We start from the raw sequence: 17,011 nt of genomic DNA on the forward strand, positions 1-17,011 counted from the left end.
GTCTTCTCCCAGGTAACAACCAACAGGACAAGAGGAAACAGCCTCAAGTTGCACCAGTGGAGGCTTAGATTGGATATTAGGAAAATGTCCTCACCAAAGAGCAGTCCAGCAGTGGCACAGGCTGCCCAGGGCACTGGAGTCACCATCTCTAGAGGCATTTAAAGGAGGTGTGGATGTGGCACCTGGGGACATGGTTCAGTGGTGAGCTTGGCACTGCTGCGGGAATGGTTGGACTCCATGAACTTTGAGAGCTTTTCCAAGCTAAACAATTCTTGCACAGCTCCTTGACTCAGTGTCCCAGCCATGGTGAGCACTGCTTGTGGCCCTGGGCTCAGCATGGCAGGCCTGGTGCTCACACCACTGCAGACTTCAAGCTGGCCATGCACAGCTCCGTGTTTCTCCCAAAAATATCACTGCTGCAGCACCTGGGGTTCCCCAGTGCTGGGCTTGTTATCCCTACTGCATGGAGGATCGCATGGCATGGCAAAGGATGGATCCCATGTGGCATCCAACCTGCCCTGATCCAGGCTGGGCACCAGCAGGGAAGGTGCAGTGCATTGTCTGCACTGCAGTGTTTTACTTATGAATAGCCCCCCTGAAAGGGATCCCAGCACATCCTCTCACTAGGGGAGGAAATAACACAGCAAGGTAGGGCTGATGTGGAAAATTAATCTCATCACATCCCAGGGGCTCACCAGCCCTTTCCACACCACTCCTGGATGGAAAGCTGCTGCAGGGACCTGAGGTCCGTGCTGGGGAGCAGCAAATCCGAGTGTTGAGCAGGCAGGGTGCCAGCAGCTGCTCCTGCTCCTCCTCTGAGTCACTGCCCTGTCACCTTGCCGAGCAGAGCCAGGAGCACCTGAGAGCAGCTCCAGCACCCGAGAACATCTTGTTTCCTGTTACTCCAGCAGCACACTCTGATTACACATTCTCCCCCTGCTGCTAATTAATTAAATAAAATCTGGAGCACGTTAGCAGATGCAGAAGGGACTCACCCGTTGGCACACGCTGCCTCTGACCCCCTCCACAGCAGCCCTGAGGAACAGAACTCTTTTTCCTCAGCATTTCAGGGCTGGTGTTCCCCCTCTCCCAATTTTTGCCCTGTTTCTGGCAGAAGACACCAAAAAGAAGTTACTTGCATAAGGAGGGAATGTGTTTTGGGCTGATTTTGGACAAAAAGCTTGGTCAGGCCTCATCCATCTCCCTGAGGCCTTGGGCTGCCACACTCTGGGTGGGAGTTTCTGCAGCAGCACCTGATCCTCTGCCAAAAAGCATTAAATGCTCTGATTTCATCTCACAGCACTAATTACTTCTCACAGGGCCTTTGATGCTGCTAAATAACTCATTAAATTCCCTCTGACCTGCCACAGCTTTGGCTGAGGGCACAGGGCCCTTGCAGGCCCGGGTGCCTCATGAAAGCCACCTCAGTGCCACCACACAGGCAGCGTGTGGCAGGGCAGGCTCATCCAGGACACCATCCACAGGGTGCAAAGAGAATGGAAAGCTCTGTCAAACATGCTGTAAAATCAGGCAGAGAAATTGTCCTTGACCAGCTGTCTCTCCAGGCCCTGCTTCCAGGGCTGGCACCAGCAAATGGGCCCTTGTGTGAATAGATCTGTCAAAGCCCATGGGAGCAATTCCCATCCCAGCCCTGCCTACTCAAAGTGGCATCATTTTGGTACCCGACTACTTCAAAGGTGAAAGCATATTCTCTCTAATTTGCTAAACTGACAAATTTACTCCTCTCAGGAGACAGTCTCATTTCTATCTTCTACCTCTTTAGCTTTGTACACTCAGTCTATAACATGAAAAGATTTTATCTTAATTTCTTCTCCAGGAAAGAAGTCATTGATCTTTTATTTGTGGCACTTTTATTTGGCATGTTGACTACAAAAATCCACTGCTCATCACATCGAAGGCTGATCCAGTATTGCCAGTTACTCCAGCACTGGAAATCTATAGTGGGATGGGTGGAAGGAACAGGGTCAAAATGAATGGGTCTTCTCAGAGGAAGAAGCAGAATCTGGGAAGACAGCACAGCTTTAAATTAGGATATCTGCTGTGCACGGCAAGAAAAAACAAAAGCCATTCCTCATACTGTCTCTGGATGTGATTCAACCCACCGTCCCCAGCTCTGGAAGTGTGGTGCAGAGTCTGGTCCTCACTCCCCTGGCAAATGACAGAGATGAGCAGATCTCAGCCTAGAATCCCTGTGGATTGACAGCAAGAACTCCTACAAGATGTAACTCGTGTTTGTAACAAGCACAGCATCCACTGGCAGAGAATGTTTTGCTCTTCATCCTTCCCACTCTCCAGGAATTTCTCTAGGAAATTCCACTCTCTAGTGTGGATAAAGCAGTAGAGATGGAAGGTTCTGTGTGCCCCAAAAGTCATCAGCCTCTTCATCCCACAGCTCTCCCACTCACAGCCATCAGTTCTGTGCAGAGCAGGCACAAACTGGTCACTACTGGCACTGCCTGTGGTCAGAGCTGGGAACTGTGCATCACCATCAAGCTTCAAGTGCTTTCTAGTGGGAAGTGTTTTACACCGTTCCCTACAGATTCTGGTTCTGGGTCAGTCCCACAGCAGCTCTGGGGAGTGTTTAGGTCAACAGGGTCTCCCAAGGCTGCAGCTGGAGCTTGGGGCCTCCTTCCAAACCACAGCACAGTAAAAAATATGTACTAAGGTCACAATGAAAAATCCTCTGCTGAGCCTTCATAGTATCTGTCAACTCCTAATTCTGATTGTAAAATGCTATTTAGGAAGATCAGACTGATCAAAATCAGGATTTTTTTGTGGATTTTTGTAAAAATGCTTTTTGAAGCTTTAAGATGGAGGGAATTTCACCAATGTCATTATTCCTCTTACAAGATTTTCAGCAACCGGTTACTTTGACTTTCCACTCTTATCTCCTGCCAACTTTTACCTGCCCAGAGCCACTTGTTTTGCTGACAGCTGCCATGCCCATGCGCCATTTGCTGAGCATCACCTGCATGAGGCCTCAGGAGCTCACTGAGGAAAACTCACTCCTTCATATTCTTTGCAGAGACAGGGAAGATCTTGCTTGCTCAGTCGAGCAGTGGAGGAGTTTTCTGTTCAAACCTACTCTGTGTAGCATCACTGATGTATTTTTGACTCAGAGAAATCTGTTTATTTTCTGCTCTTAAATAAGGAGTGAGCAGCTCCATGAGTAACACCACCACGGCAGAGGAAACACAAACAGGCTGTTCCTCAAACAGCATCTCTGAAGGGATTGTGCTCTGCTTTTCAGATGAGATTAAGAGCTCAATTACAGTAGAGAAAGAAGCTTTCATTAAATCACACACAGAACATAATAAGGACAAATTACAAAGCTTCAGAAGCAAATCTGTGTCAGACTGCTGGCTAAGGAGGCCTTCAGTGGTTTCTCCTGCCCTTCTGAAGAAATGAGTCCTGCACACCTCATCTCACCATGCTTTTGAGGAAAGCTCACAACCAGAATCCTATGAGGCATCCAATTCTTTGAAAGGTATAAGCAACTACCCCCTCATGATTGTAATGAGTGGGGTGAAGCCCCGGGTTAGTGCTGATGTGCACAGGTTAGAAGTGCAATAGTTTGTTCTGCTAGCCCAGGAAAAGCCCAGAAGCTCAGTGTTGTCTCAGTCCCATACTGGTAAGAGAAGATGACGTGGAGTTTAAAGAATTTTAAGGGTCAGCACCTACAGGATCAATCAACTACCCAAAACCAGACCCTGGACATAACTGTTTAATTCCAGCATTCCTGCCATGCTCTCCTGTCTCCATGCAAAAGCCTCCACCAAGAAACCTGCAGATAAGGAGGTAAGGAAAGAACAAGATTCAAGCCCCTCACACAGAGGACAGAGTTCAGAGACCTTCCAGCCAGAGGGATCCCTCCCTGAGCAGCCAGGCTGCCCAAACTTTCAAAATCAAAGATCCAGTGTGCAAATCCCAGGCACACGAACCACAGGCAGAAATACCCATTGGCCTCTGGATTTGCAGGTGACTGTACAAGTGTGAACCTGGAGCTGAGGGATTGGATGTTTTTCCCTCCCAGGAAACCCAAGGCACTGCATGGCAGAGCTCAAGGTGGACAGCAATTGGTTACACGGCTGCCCAGAATCCTGCACCTGGGAAAGGGGAAGTCCAGGTTCAGTCACAGAGTTGTCACCACTTGATTTTTCTTCCCTTGTTATTCTGCTCTCCTGGAATATATTATGGTTAATTCAAGGCACTTAGCTAATTGGATTGTAAGCAGGTGCTGGTTAACAAAAACAAGCCTCTGTTCCCCTATGAAATGCCAGACAGGAGATTCATTAAAATTCCCTTTGAAAAGACATCCCCAAACTCCCTGATCTGTTGATGAAAACAGTCAAGGAAAAGTTAAGGAAAAAAGAACAAACACTGTTTTTCAGGAGGTTTCACAACTCAGGCAACTGCAACCCCCATCAAGTATTAGGATTGAGGATTGGCATTCCCACACCAGGAAACCTTTCAAAGACTCATAAACTTTCATTGAAAAGCAGTTCCAGGATGCACAGAGTTGAACAACAATCCCATGAAGACAGAATATTTCCATCAAGGCCGGGATGAGATGAGCAGGAGAGGATGACTGGGGCTCTTCAAAAGCCAGACCTCAGAGCTGAGGCAGCATTTAATCCTGATATCCCTCTAGTTATCCAGAAAAGGATCAAGACATGGGAGGCAGCTCAGAAAGCCAGAGTGCTCAAAACAGCAGCATGTACAGAGAAGGAAGAAGAGGAAATACAGCTGGATACTTCCTAATGCTCTTCTTTGGACTGACCTGGTGTCTGGTGCAGCGAGTCACAGAAAACTTGCTCAAGACATGGGTGCCAGAACTGAAAATGCTCACTGACGAGCAACAGAAAAAATTAAGAGCATATAAAAGTGAGAGTAGTCACGAGGACCTGGAGAAGAAAGAACCCCAAAAGGCTAGACAGGATGTAATATCATGCATAATGAGAGTAAAATACATGTTGCTATTCATCATGTATCCAAAGAATTACAGAATAGTTTGGGTTGAAAGAGACCTTTAAAGTTCATCTGGAAGGACAGAGGATTGATAGCAAGAGAAAAACAGTATCTTAACTGCCAGGGGAAACTGTATTGAAAGCAGCCAAAAATTAGAGCCAAAACAACAAGATCTTATCTTTGAACTAAAGACTTATCAATAACTAATGCTGTCTGCCACTGGGGGACACACTAAACCAGAATCCCTCCATGCCAGTTTTCCCATGCTGTGCTATCAGAGCTCTCCCTGCTCCCCAGCCCCTGCAAGAACTGGACTTTGTGATGTGACCCCAGCATGGCAGCAGCCCACATGAAACTCCACCTCCGAGAAGAGCAGCACCACTTCTCCAAAATAAGGCAGTTTTTACCAGAACATCAAGCAACACTAAACTTCTCTGGGTAGCACTGGGTGCAGGATAATTAGGGACAGAAAAGGGATGTGTCTGTGGAGCAGAGAGCTGGTTTAAATTCTCATTAGGTTGTTAACAGCTGGTTTCATTAGTCTGCCTACAGACAATCATAATTACTTAGTGGCTACTGCAGGGTGAAATTCCATTTCAGTTTATTAACATTCTCAGAGCTGGAAACCTGTCAGTGAAATTATTTTTAAAGTAGCTTGTAAAGCTTGTCTATTCTCAAAGAACTGTCAGACTGATAGACCGGGGTGTGACATTTATGCCCCAATAAAAGGAAGTTTGAATGCAGTTTAATAGTGCTTGAAATGTTCTGCTCTGAGAAACTCTCCCCAAAGTCCAGGCGGACCTTTCTCCATTGGAACTCATAGAAATTAGCAGAAGCTGTAACTTTGGCATTATTTTTACAGGAGCATTTATAGCCCAGGGGTCAAGACCAAAGCCATAAAATGCTGCTCAAGCCCTGAGCTTTCTCAGACCAGAGGTAAACTTGTATCTAAAGGTCTGTCTGGAGCCCAGGACTAATACATTTGCTCAGCAGAATTCTGTTACAAAGCTTAGCCTGCAATGAAGGTAGATTTTTATCTTAGCTTAGTTAAATATTCCCCCTAAACCAGGATAAATTATAATTTCCCCACTATCATTCATTATTTGTCCACTCCTAATTACTCTTTCTTCTTGCCCTAAGCACCATCCTTATTCATACAATAGGTTTGATGGTTCCCATTAAATTTATTATTCTACAGACATATGTTGGATTAAAGTTTACCCGAATGAGAACTTTGTCCAGCTCCTGCCAGAACTAAAGGAGAAGATATTTCAGTTTATTCAAAGCAGTTGTTATCTCAGAAAGAGGATCATGCTTAAATTAGAAGAAAAGTTCTGCCAGAAAGAGTATTCCTTTGCTTCCCCCAAATATCCACTAAAAGCCCTCAGTCAGGTAAGAGCTTTTTAAATAATTTCCAATATTCACTACAGGGACAATTAGTAAGAGAGCTCTGACCCTGCAGTGCAGTTAATGACCATCTCTGACATATTTCTTACATGTAGTTTTTTCCCACATTTCCTTCAACAGTAACTGACCAGGTGCCTTGCCCTTTTTATCTCCTCTTTAACCCATTTACTCTCATCCTCCATGGCACAGCAGAAGATGTTTCCAGCCTGCACCAGCCATTATTTCACAGTTCACCCATAAAATCCCAATCTTTTACACTTCCACTTCTTCATCTTCCCATCCACGGAGGGGAGCCAAGGTCAGCCAGATGCAAACGAGGTGTTTGAAGCTGAGCTGTGATGAGGCAGTGATTGCTTGGTGAGCACAGGAGGAGGAAAGGTCTTGGCTGTGCCTTGGTTCTTAAATCATCCTCACTTGTGCAGGGAAATTAAGGGCAGAGCAGTGATGCTCCTCTGACCACTCTCCCCATAGCATTTTTCCTGTCACAAAGTCAAAGGCAGGCAACTCACACATATTCTTTTACTCTGACTCCTGCTGGGATAGGGAAAAAATAGGATAATAGGAAAAAATATAATTATTAGGGATTTTCATTGTGTGAGCTCAGGATTCCCCACACTTTTGCAATGGGGGAATGTTCATCAGGCAAAGGCTATGAGAAGGAGCTTCAAATGTCCAAAATCCCAGTAAAAATACTTTTTGCTATGGAACCCTTCACCAAAGCTGGTCCCACTTCAGGCCCTTTATACATCCATTTCCTGATGTGCATCTCCCAGTGGGGTGTTCCCAATGCTCCAAAAACCCAAGACAAACCTTACAGCCCCACACAAACACACCCCAAGGAGCTGCACCCTTCCCTCCAAACCTGGGTACCTGCCACAGCCACCTCTGTGCTGATCTGAGCCTGTTTCTCCCCAAAACAAGGTGCTCAGTTTATCCTCAAAAAAGATAAAGGCCAAGATAAAATAGAAAGGATTTGAACTTTGAAAAGATTGACAACAGCATCCTTGTCTTCTCCAAAAAAGCCATCATTCCCTTAAAGTGTCCAAGTACACAGGCAGGATCCAGGAAGGCACTGGAGTGAGTCAAGTTTAACCCCAAACGAGCTCTCAGCTCCCTGTGAAAGCTCAGACAAGCACTAGAGAAAGAATTAATGCTCCCATTTCTGGCATCTAACAGCCACAGGGCAAGTGAAAAGTTGGTTTTAGAGAATGAAGAAAAAGCACTAAGTAATAAAAGGTGAGAAAAATCCATCGCTCCAAAAGGTTAATGAAGGAAAAGCACTTGAAGAAAAAGAGGTAGATGGAGGAAAAAAAAAAAAAAAACCACAATTGAGAGTGTCCGTGACACCCAGAGCCAAAGCAAGCCCAGGGGATCAGGAAAGAGGTAAGCACGAGCTCCAAACAACAGCAGAAATGTAGGGAGAGCTCTGGAGGGAACAAAAGAAAGAGGCAGCCTGAAGAAAGGAAGAAATGCCTCACCACAGAGTGTTTTGGGTTTTTTTATTAAGCGTCTCTTATATCACGTGGTAGAAATTCAGAAAAATAAAGGTCAGGAGAGGCATGGTTTATTTGGAACATTCCTGGAACATAGCAGACAAGATATATCCTTGTGCAAATTATTCCCTGCAGCACTCACATCTTTAATTGCTGCTTTTCCTCCTCCTGGGGAAGCAGGGTTGCTTTATTTACTCCAAGCAATATTTTCTCCCTCCTCCTTGGCAAAGAACAAGCTCCCATCTTGGCAAGTGCTCACTGGTTTACTAAATGCTCATCACACCCATGCTAAGGAGAGTGGAGCTGGTTAATTTATCACTTGCTACAGTGATTAACTTGCCCAGCTGCCAGGTTCAAGAGCCCCAGAGTGCCTCAGGTTAGAGAGGATCACAGAAGGAAAAGCTCCATTGAATTAAGCTGCTGCCACACTGGCCCTCTTTGCCTGTCAAACACATTCAGCTGCTCTGGCACTGCCCTGTGAAAATCCCCCTTAAAATACAAGTGAAAATCCCTCATCGCCTGTGAGGAAGCACAGCTGGGTTCTGCTCAGGGCATTTCAAACTACCTGAGGTATTTGTGACCTCCCCTTGCAAAGGCAGCATCTCAGGAAAACCAAAAGTTTCTTTTCCTGCACTCACCATACTCAGGACACCTTCCCCTAGACCAGGTTGCTCCAAGCCCCATCCAACCTGGCCTCGAACACTTCCAAGGGTGACACAACCACAGATTCTCTGGAGCCTGTTTTGCTCCTCGCCCCAACTTAGCAGCCTCAGAGATCAATTTCTATCAAATATCTACATTTTTCTAGGAAAGAAAGATGGCAAACCTTGTTTGCATCTGACTTTGCAAAATCAACACGAGAACTTCAGACAGACTTTTCTTATTTTTCCCCATTTGATGGAACATTTTCATTCTGTTGTTGTTTGGAGCAGTATTTTAATATATCTGGCTGAGGCTGCTTAAAATAATACATCTTAAAGAAGAGACTTGTGTGAGGGGTGGAAAACTGAGCTCTTGCACATCCAGTGCTTCTGTTGTTGGAAGATTTAAATCCCACCTCTCTGGTGGGAAGAAATAGCTGCTACTAATCCATTTTCTCAAGTGTTATGCATCAAGCTGGCACTATTTTAAGATTATAAAAAAAAAAAAAAAGCCAACTTAAAAAAACCTCTGCTCCTTTCCATTTTCTCTGTTCCATAGTTTATGACAGAAGAAAGGAGTGAAAGATTGTTTTGGGAAAAATGTTTTCATGAGTCTAAAAATAATATAAAACCTGATCTGCCACACTCTCAGCTGTGATAGCCCCAAAAGGCACTGGCTGTCATTGCGCACAGTCACTATTGTGGTGGGATTTCTACCACACCACAGGACAGTCAATTTTTGGTTTCCTCCTGGAAATAACTACAGCAATTCTGGGTAACATGGTGAACATGAGCCTCTTTTAATGGCCCTTGAAACTGGACATGTGAAATGAGGTGCACAAAGCCTCGCCCCCCCATTTATAGACATTTCCTGAACAACAAAAAAGTAAAAATTAAAGGGCACCCCGCAGTTTTAATCAAAACCTTAGATTCAGGACAAATACAAGGTCCACACAGGCTTCTAACATGGGGGAAAGGTTTTGCTTGTGTCTCTACAGGTGGAGAACTCAGAGGGGTCCCAGCAAAGAATGTGAAGCCCTACCACACACCGAAATCTGCTGACACCCCCACACCAGACAGTGCTTCTGCAAGTACGAGCCAAGAAGCCAGCACCCAAACCTGAACTGTGCAGAATTACCAGGAGAAAATGACCTGCCAGAAACAGCTTGAGAGAAAAATAGACTTTTATCATTTATATGCGTGCATGTTGCTTTTGTTCTTCTGTTTCAGTTTTTGCAGTGAAGTTTTACCTGTAATTCAATCAAAGACAAATGCCTGGGTTCCTCTAGCCAAGCCTGCAAGCTCTTGAGCCTTGCACCTTAGCTAAAGGAACTCTGTAAAAGAAGCTCGACTGTTCCAGTAGTAATAAGTATAGTTTTAGTAGCAATACCCTGTACACCTCCAAGTGTGCAGAAAATAGTTAAGTCAATATTTAGTATTTCAAATAGTTCAGTGAAAACAGGGGAGATGTTGGGAACGGTAGATAAATATGATTGTCTAGCAGAAGAACCACAATAGTACAGCCAGGATGAATATCATGCCCCCACTGGCTGGACAATAACCTTACCTACAGCGGGGTCCAAAAGCAAATGGACTGTTGGATCTCACCCCCCAGAATGTATGGCTCACCCCACACCTGTAACCCTCCCCTGAACCATCAGGTGTCTGTGACCCCATTGGCCCAGGTCCTGTTCCAGCCCACCTTGGAGCCCCCTTGATAAGGGGCCCCCAAAGGGCCAGACGCCTTCTTGGATCTTCCCCTCCCCTCTTGGAACTTCCTCCCTCCTCCTGGATTCCCCCTCCTTGAGTCCCTGCTCTTCCCTTTGTGCTCAGGGGCCTGTGGCCCTGAGGGGGCGGCCACCTGCAAAAAATCCAAATGGCAAAGGATGTGCCCCTTAAAAAATCCACCAGAGAAATACCCATGTTCCCAAAAATAAAATTAATAAAAAATGACAACCAAATACATGAAACTACAAAAAAAAAAAACAACCAAAAAGCTTATACTAACAACAACAAAATAATTATTCCTAACACAAGAAAGCCATAATGCCTCAAATCACCAAAACACAAATACCACCTAGAAATAAACACGTGGCCAAAAGATAAATGTAACCATAAACAATATCTCCAAAATTCTCTGCAAAAATAAAACATACATGGCAATCAAATAAGGCAAACGAATCAAACCCCTATAATATAATAAACAAAAATGCAATTATCAATATTAAAAGACCTCACTAATTAACTACAGGACTACTTCAAACCCACCTAAACAGACACTACATACTCCCGCTAATAAAAGCCACCACAACCAAATTAAAAACCTACCCTCTACTTCATGCTACGACCCATAAAAACCACTGTAAACTTTTAAAAGCACATCCTTTAAAAACATAAGAACCAATCAAAAAGAAATCCAACAACAACGCTCAATCCAAAAAAGCCCTTGTCATCAGCACCTGGAGCAAGAACCGTAACAACCAAGAAGTACCCCATGGCCCTCCTCATACACCAACTACGAACAAAAGAAAATGGTCCAAGAAATTCCTCAAAAGCCCCACAGCAAGGAACGCTGGAAAATGAGAAGCCGCGCTCCCGGCACCAGGGGCAGAAGAAGTGCCCCCAAATGCAGCAGCACAGCCCGGTTTGCACCCTTCCAGCGCTGCCACAGCTGCAGCTCCCTTCCTTTGAAGCGCCAAAAGTGACACCACACTCAGGCGCTCACCTCACTTCAACCAGGGCAAAGAAATGTGGGCTTCCCTTCAATTTCATCCCCTAGAAGAGCAGAAGAGAAGGAGTTTTCCTCAAATGATGGCAAAAGGGGGATTTTTGCCTCAATTCAAACCCTTTAAAAGGAGGGACAACAGGGCAGCCCCCTCCGTTTCAACCTCAGGATGATGAAAAGGGTGGGGAGCTACCCACAAGTCAAACCCATCATACGACAACAATATTTTTCCCCTTCCATTTAAAAGGCAACACAGGGATTCTCTGTCTCCCCTGTGATATCTCTCACACCCTGGAAAAGGCAGGTTTTCCTTCAATCACCACCCTCAAAACCACAAGTGAAGGGGAATCCCCCACTAGTTCAGACACCGGTACCATTAATTCAAATTTCTTTTGTCCTCAAAATCCTTTTTTTTTTTTTTCCTGGGGGCAACTGGGAGGGATTGGCAAGACGAAATTTAAAAGGGAAAGGAGAGAAGTCCCCGCTACAAAGGCACACCGGCTCACCTGTTTGGCTGCTGCTTCTCGGCACAAAAGTTTGTCCCTCGGCACCTCCTTTGAGCAATGCTCCACGTACCCAAGTGCGTATCCAGGTGATCCCCCGGACCCTGTCCAAAACACCCATCGTCCTTCCATGAGACAGGCCCGGGAGCTCCCCATAAACTCCCCTTCTCCAGCAGCAGCTCCATGCAAAAGCCAGCTGAAGCAAACCCTCTCCCTAAAACAACCTCCCCCCAGCAGGAGCAGCCCCTCATCCTCACAGCTCACACCTGGGGCTGCTCTGAGCCCTCCTCATCCTCACAGCTCACACCTGGGGCTGCTCTGAGCCTTCATCATCCTCACAGCTCACACCTGGGGCTGCTCTGAGCCCTCCCCATCCTCACAGCTCACACCCGGCGCTGCTCTGAGCCCTCCTCATCCTCACAGCTCACACCTGGTGCATCTCTGAGCCCTCCTCATCCTCACAGCTCACACCTGCGGCTGCTCTGAGCCTTCCTCATCCTCACAGCTCACACCTGGTGCTGTTGCCACTCTCCAACAGCATCTCTCCCTCTCCAGCACACAGCCCACTTCTTACAGACACAGATCAAGCAGAAATCTACTACGGGTGTTGGTTTTTCTTAATCCATCTGGTTACACGGTTAAAACACATACATGCATTGATTGTCATTGAGAGAAAGCTTTCCATAGAGAAAATAGTCATTTTGGTAGCACACTTCGATACACCTTCGGAAAAAGCAGAATCAGCACCAACTCCTAAGACCCCTGCTGAGGAACCCTGCCCTCCTTGGGACACCCAAAGCGGCAGACCTCGAAAAAGGAGGGGGGAAGTCAAGCTTGGAGTGGAAAAAGAGAACATAAGTACAGCAGCCTTTAAAAGTGCCTGCACGGAGCAATAGTGGGAACCAGTCACATTTCTTCTTTCCTTGCTTTCTGTGATGACATAAATATGAAGTAAAAACACCTTAAACAAAAGGCAGAGCTAGGATTTTACAGGTCTTCATTTTGGCAGGCTGCATGACAGACGCCTCTTCCGGGACTGCGACGGAGAATGGCAGAGAACGGAGGCAAAAGGTGCCGGAGAGCCCTTCCTGTTCCCTTCAGCCCCTGCAGCTGCTCCGATGGTTTCAGGGCACTTGCTTGGTTCAGCACTAGATAAAAACCTTAGGGCATGATTTTCAAAACTACTGCCCATCCCCAGTCTGAGTTTCCTACATTCCTGGATACAAATGAATGGATAGAGAGAGGGCTTCTTTCCAAATGAATTTAGCCATAGATACCTATTCTTTACCAATACCTATAAAAACGAAACACGTGCCAGGTTTTAGTATTCTACACACACCCCTCCCTGGGAATTTTGGGGCAGCTTTAGGTCCCTCTGCGGGACGGCACCCAGCGTGACCTCCCCCCCCTCATTCGCCACCCACCCACTCCCCCACCGCAATGTGCCTCCCTCTTCTTGGGACCCTGGGGTGCCCCAAATGACAGCAGAGCCCCGAGTCTTCACCCCCTTTTCCTGACCCCCAAAGAATGCACAGAACGAGTCCAACTGCCCTGGACAGCAGCCCAGCACTCCCTCCCAGCCCTTTCCACACCTCCATCCCCCCCGAAAGGGACTCTGCCGCAACAAGAAAGGGGGGGCAGCCCCCAGAAGGCGTGAAGGAAAGCGGGAAGGGAAGGAAAAGGCCGGCAGGGAAGGAAGAGGGACGGTGGACAGAGGAGGGAGAGAGGGGGAATAGAACGGAGTAGCGGGGCAGGGACAGGACGGAGTGAGGGCAGTGGGAGGTCGGGTTTGGGAGGGAGAGGAGGGGACGGTCTGGGGGTCAAAGAACAGGAATACGGGGAAGAGGAAGGAAGGGTAGCGGGAAAAGGAGGGAACGGAGCTGCTTTGGGGAGAGTGGGAAATGCGGGAAAGAGAGAAAGAAGAGGAATACGGGGAGGAGGAAAGAGGGGCAGAGAGAGGGACAGGAGGGGGAGCCTCACAGAGCCCCGGCTCCACCCCGAGCCCGCCCCGGCGCCCCGCCCTGCCCGGGATGCTGCGCTCGGCGGGGCCCGGCTCGGTTAGACTCGGCTCCTCGGCTAAACTCGACTAAACTCGACTATTATCGGCTGGATTCGCCTCTTCGGCTCGGCTCGGCTCAGCTGAACTCGGAGCCGCTCGGCTCGGCTCGGCTCGGCTCGGCTCGGCTGAACTCGGAGCCGCTCGGCTCGGCTCGGCTCAGCTCGGCTCGGCTGAACTCGGAGCCGCTCGCTCCGCTCGGCTCAGCTCGGCTCGGCTGAACTCGGAGCCGCTCGCTCCGCTCGGCTCAGCTCGGCTCGGCTCCCCGCGGGCGGCGCCGCCTCACCTTCAGCGCGCACGGCTCGGGGCTCTCCTGCTGCCGAGCCCCGCGGGCGGCCCGGCTGTCGCACGGAAATGCCCCACGCAACATTAGACAAAGCAGTTTCTATGTTAAACCCTTTCTATCCTAGAAGGAGATAACTTCTCTACCTCCTTCGTCTTCTCATTTTTCTTCTTTGATTTCAAAATCAGACTTACAAAAATTTACTCCTAAAAAAGACTTGGTAAGTAGTCAATAAAGTAGTCCTGTCAATTTCATAACCTAAAGGTATACTTATGTTTTCACAAAAAATAAACTACATGACAGTCCTACTCACTGTGTCAAACCTTATTTAAAATACTCACAAAAAAACCCCAAGATAAATAGTTCCACAATAAAAAAACAAAACAAGCACCACTAACTAAAACCATCCATCAAAACACATTGTGTTTATCAGTCACCAATCCTAAAAAAATCTCTAGGATGTCCGGGGAAGGGAATCCACATCAGGTGCGAAGGAAGGCTGCCTCCCCTGCTGGCAATTTCCTGCAGGCACCGACCTGTGGCCCTTGCCCAGCTACAATCAAGAACACCAAACATCACTGCATGATCTTAGCTGCACAGCAGCCACAAACCCACAAGTCTGCTACTCACCATTCTCCTAAGGATTCCCGGATCCTCGGGCCGCTTCGGCCACGCCCTCGTGGCAGGGTCTGCCTGGGAAATGAGGAGACGAGGAGATGCGGCATTCCCGAAACTCAAGCGCACCCTGGCTCCCACTCACTGGTTCCCTAACATGAGGTCACCCGTCTCATGGATGATGGGAAGGCAATGCAGGTTCTATTTCAGGATTTTAAGTGGAGTTTTGATCCTGTCCCTCGCAGAATACATCTGGAGCAGGTGTCCAGGTGTGAGACAAAGAGAAACAGGGTGTGCTGGCTGAAGAATGGGCTGATGTACTGGTTTTCAATGGGATAGGATCCATTTCCTTCCCAGGGAGCGGCAAAGAGCTGGGTTTGGATTCAGGACGGGAATGTGGTAGATAGCACACAGATGGCTTGGATGTTACTGAGCAGGGCTTGCCCTCCTCAAGGAGTTGCAGTGTCACATTGGACAATCCATGTCCCATGCTCTGCCAGCAAAGAGGTGAGACCATCAGCATTCCCCTCCTCATCCCTGTGTCCTTCTTACAGAAGAATTTTCCACCCACTCTGCTCCAGAGAGCTGGCAAGTGCCCATAGGGAGCCCCCTTACCCCTCCTGGGGCACTGCGGAGGGCGGGGCTGAGGCAGGGCTGTGATGGCACAAAGGGCAGAGCGCTGGCGTCAGGCAGGGCTGTGATGTCCCAGGGCTGTGCTGGCCGCAGCACTGTGACACCACTGTGACATCACCGCGCTGTCGCTGGGTGAGACAGGCCAGCGCCGGCAGCTGCCAGTGCAGTCGCGATGGGACGTGCTGGAGCCATGGGTGACGGTGACGTCCTGGTGACTGCGCTTGTCCTGCTGCTGGCCGCCGTGGCTGTCTGGTGGGCCTTTGGCCACCGGCAACCACGGAGCCGGAGCACACGGACAGCGAAGAGGAGCAAGCGCCCCAGGGTCCGGCCCAGAGGCTCATGGAGGAAGCGAGGAGCCCCTGCGGCTCCCAGGTTCCCCAGGCCTCGGGCTGCTCCTGGCGAGCAGCCACGTGCTCCCGCCAGCCCCCTGGGCAGCCCCTGCGGCTGCGGCCCCTGCCTGGCAGTGGCCCGGGAGCTGCAGGAACTGATGCTGCAGCTCTGGGATGGCAACAGGACACGTGCGCCCCTCTACTCTGGGATGTGGCAGGCCTTGTGGAAAGAGCTGAAGGAGCTGCTGGAGCGAGGCCACCTGCCCTGCTGTGCCTCGGCCAGCTCCTCCACAAAGCTCCATCCCTTCCAGAGGCTGCTCCCAGCGAGATTCTCCATCCCTGGGAGAGCCTCAGGGCCTGCAAGGATGGCACAGCAGGGGGGAGCCACCACCATCCATGCAGGAACCTCAGGCTGTCAGAGACCCTGCACCCTGCCAGCAGCCTCTGCTATCTCTGACAGCCTCCATCCCTCGCAGAGGCTCAGTGAGACCTGTCAGCCTGCAGAAGGAGCAGAGCCCGTGGACAGGTCTCCCAGCTCCCTTGGACTCACGGACGTCAACGACACGGGCGCAATCCTGACCCTTTACGTGTCAGGCGAAAGCCCACAAGTCCAAATGGGAGCCCAGCCCGATGTGGGGGAGCCTGCTCAGGAGCAGCTGACGGGGCAGCAAGAGTCCTGGAGCCAGCTGTGGTCATCCCACAGCGGCCAGGACAGCCAGGACGCTGTGCCGCTTCTGCCAGCTGGCAACAGCCCGAGCCTGGTGGTGGAGACGAGCCTTCAGAGGTTCCTCCATCTGCAGGAAGCTGCCCCGAGACAGCCCTCGAGTGCCGCGAAGGGCTTTCTAGTAGCAGGTGAGATCTTCTGAGGAGCTGCCTGAGGCTCCGCCGGGGCTCTGGAGGGGCGCGGCCAGGCCAGGCCAGGGCCCCTGAGAGCAGCCCAGTCGCTGGCTGTTTCCAGCACCTTCGATGGCCCGGCTTGAAAACGCCCTGTCTGCTTTGCAGCCGCTCCTGGGTCTCCCCCGTGCCAAGCCTCGGGCTGCAGCCCCGGCCGTCGGCAGGAGCAGAGCCCAGCCCACGACGCCGGGGACAGCGCCGGTGCCGCCCTGCCCCGCTGCCCCGGGGCTGCCGCAGCCGCCTGTGCGCGCTGACCCGGCCCGGCTCTGCCGCTCGCCAGCCCGGCGGCTGCAGGGCGGTGGCCGCTGCCCGGCGCGCAGCAGGAAGCGGGTGAGAGCGCGGCGGCCCGCGGGGGCCCGGCCCGCTCCACTCGCGGCACTTGCGGGAGGGGCGGGTCCTGGGCGCAAGGCTGATGGCTCGCTCTTGGCCGCAGGGCAAAGGAG

General features: G+C 49.6%; 1 protein-coding gene across 1 annotated transcript in view; it reads right to left on the reverse strand.

Annotated features, from left to right (window-relative positions):
* LOC105760508 (uncharacterized) overlaps positions 1-17,011 on the reverse strand; it is a 483,916-nt gene that overhangs the window by 416,648 nt on the left and 50,257 nt on the right. The window lies entirely within an intron of this gene.

The sequence above is a fragment of the Taeniopygia guttata genome, chromosome 33 (assembly GCF_048771995.1).
Source record: "Taeniopygia guttata chromosome 33, bTaeGut7.mat, whole genome shotgun sequence".
NCBI lineage: Eukaryota > Metazoa > Chordata > Aves > Passeriformes > Estrildidae > Taeniopygia > Taeniopygia guttata.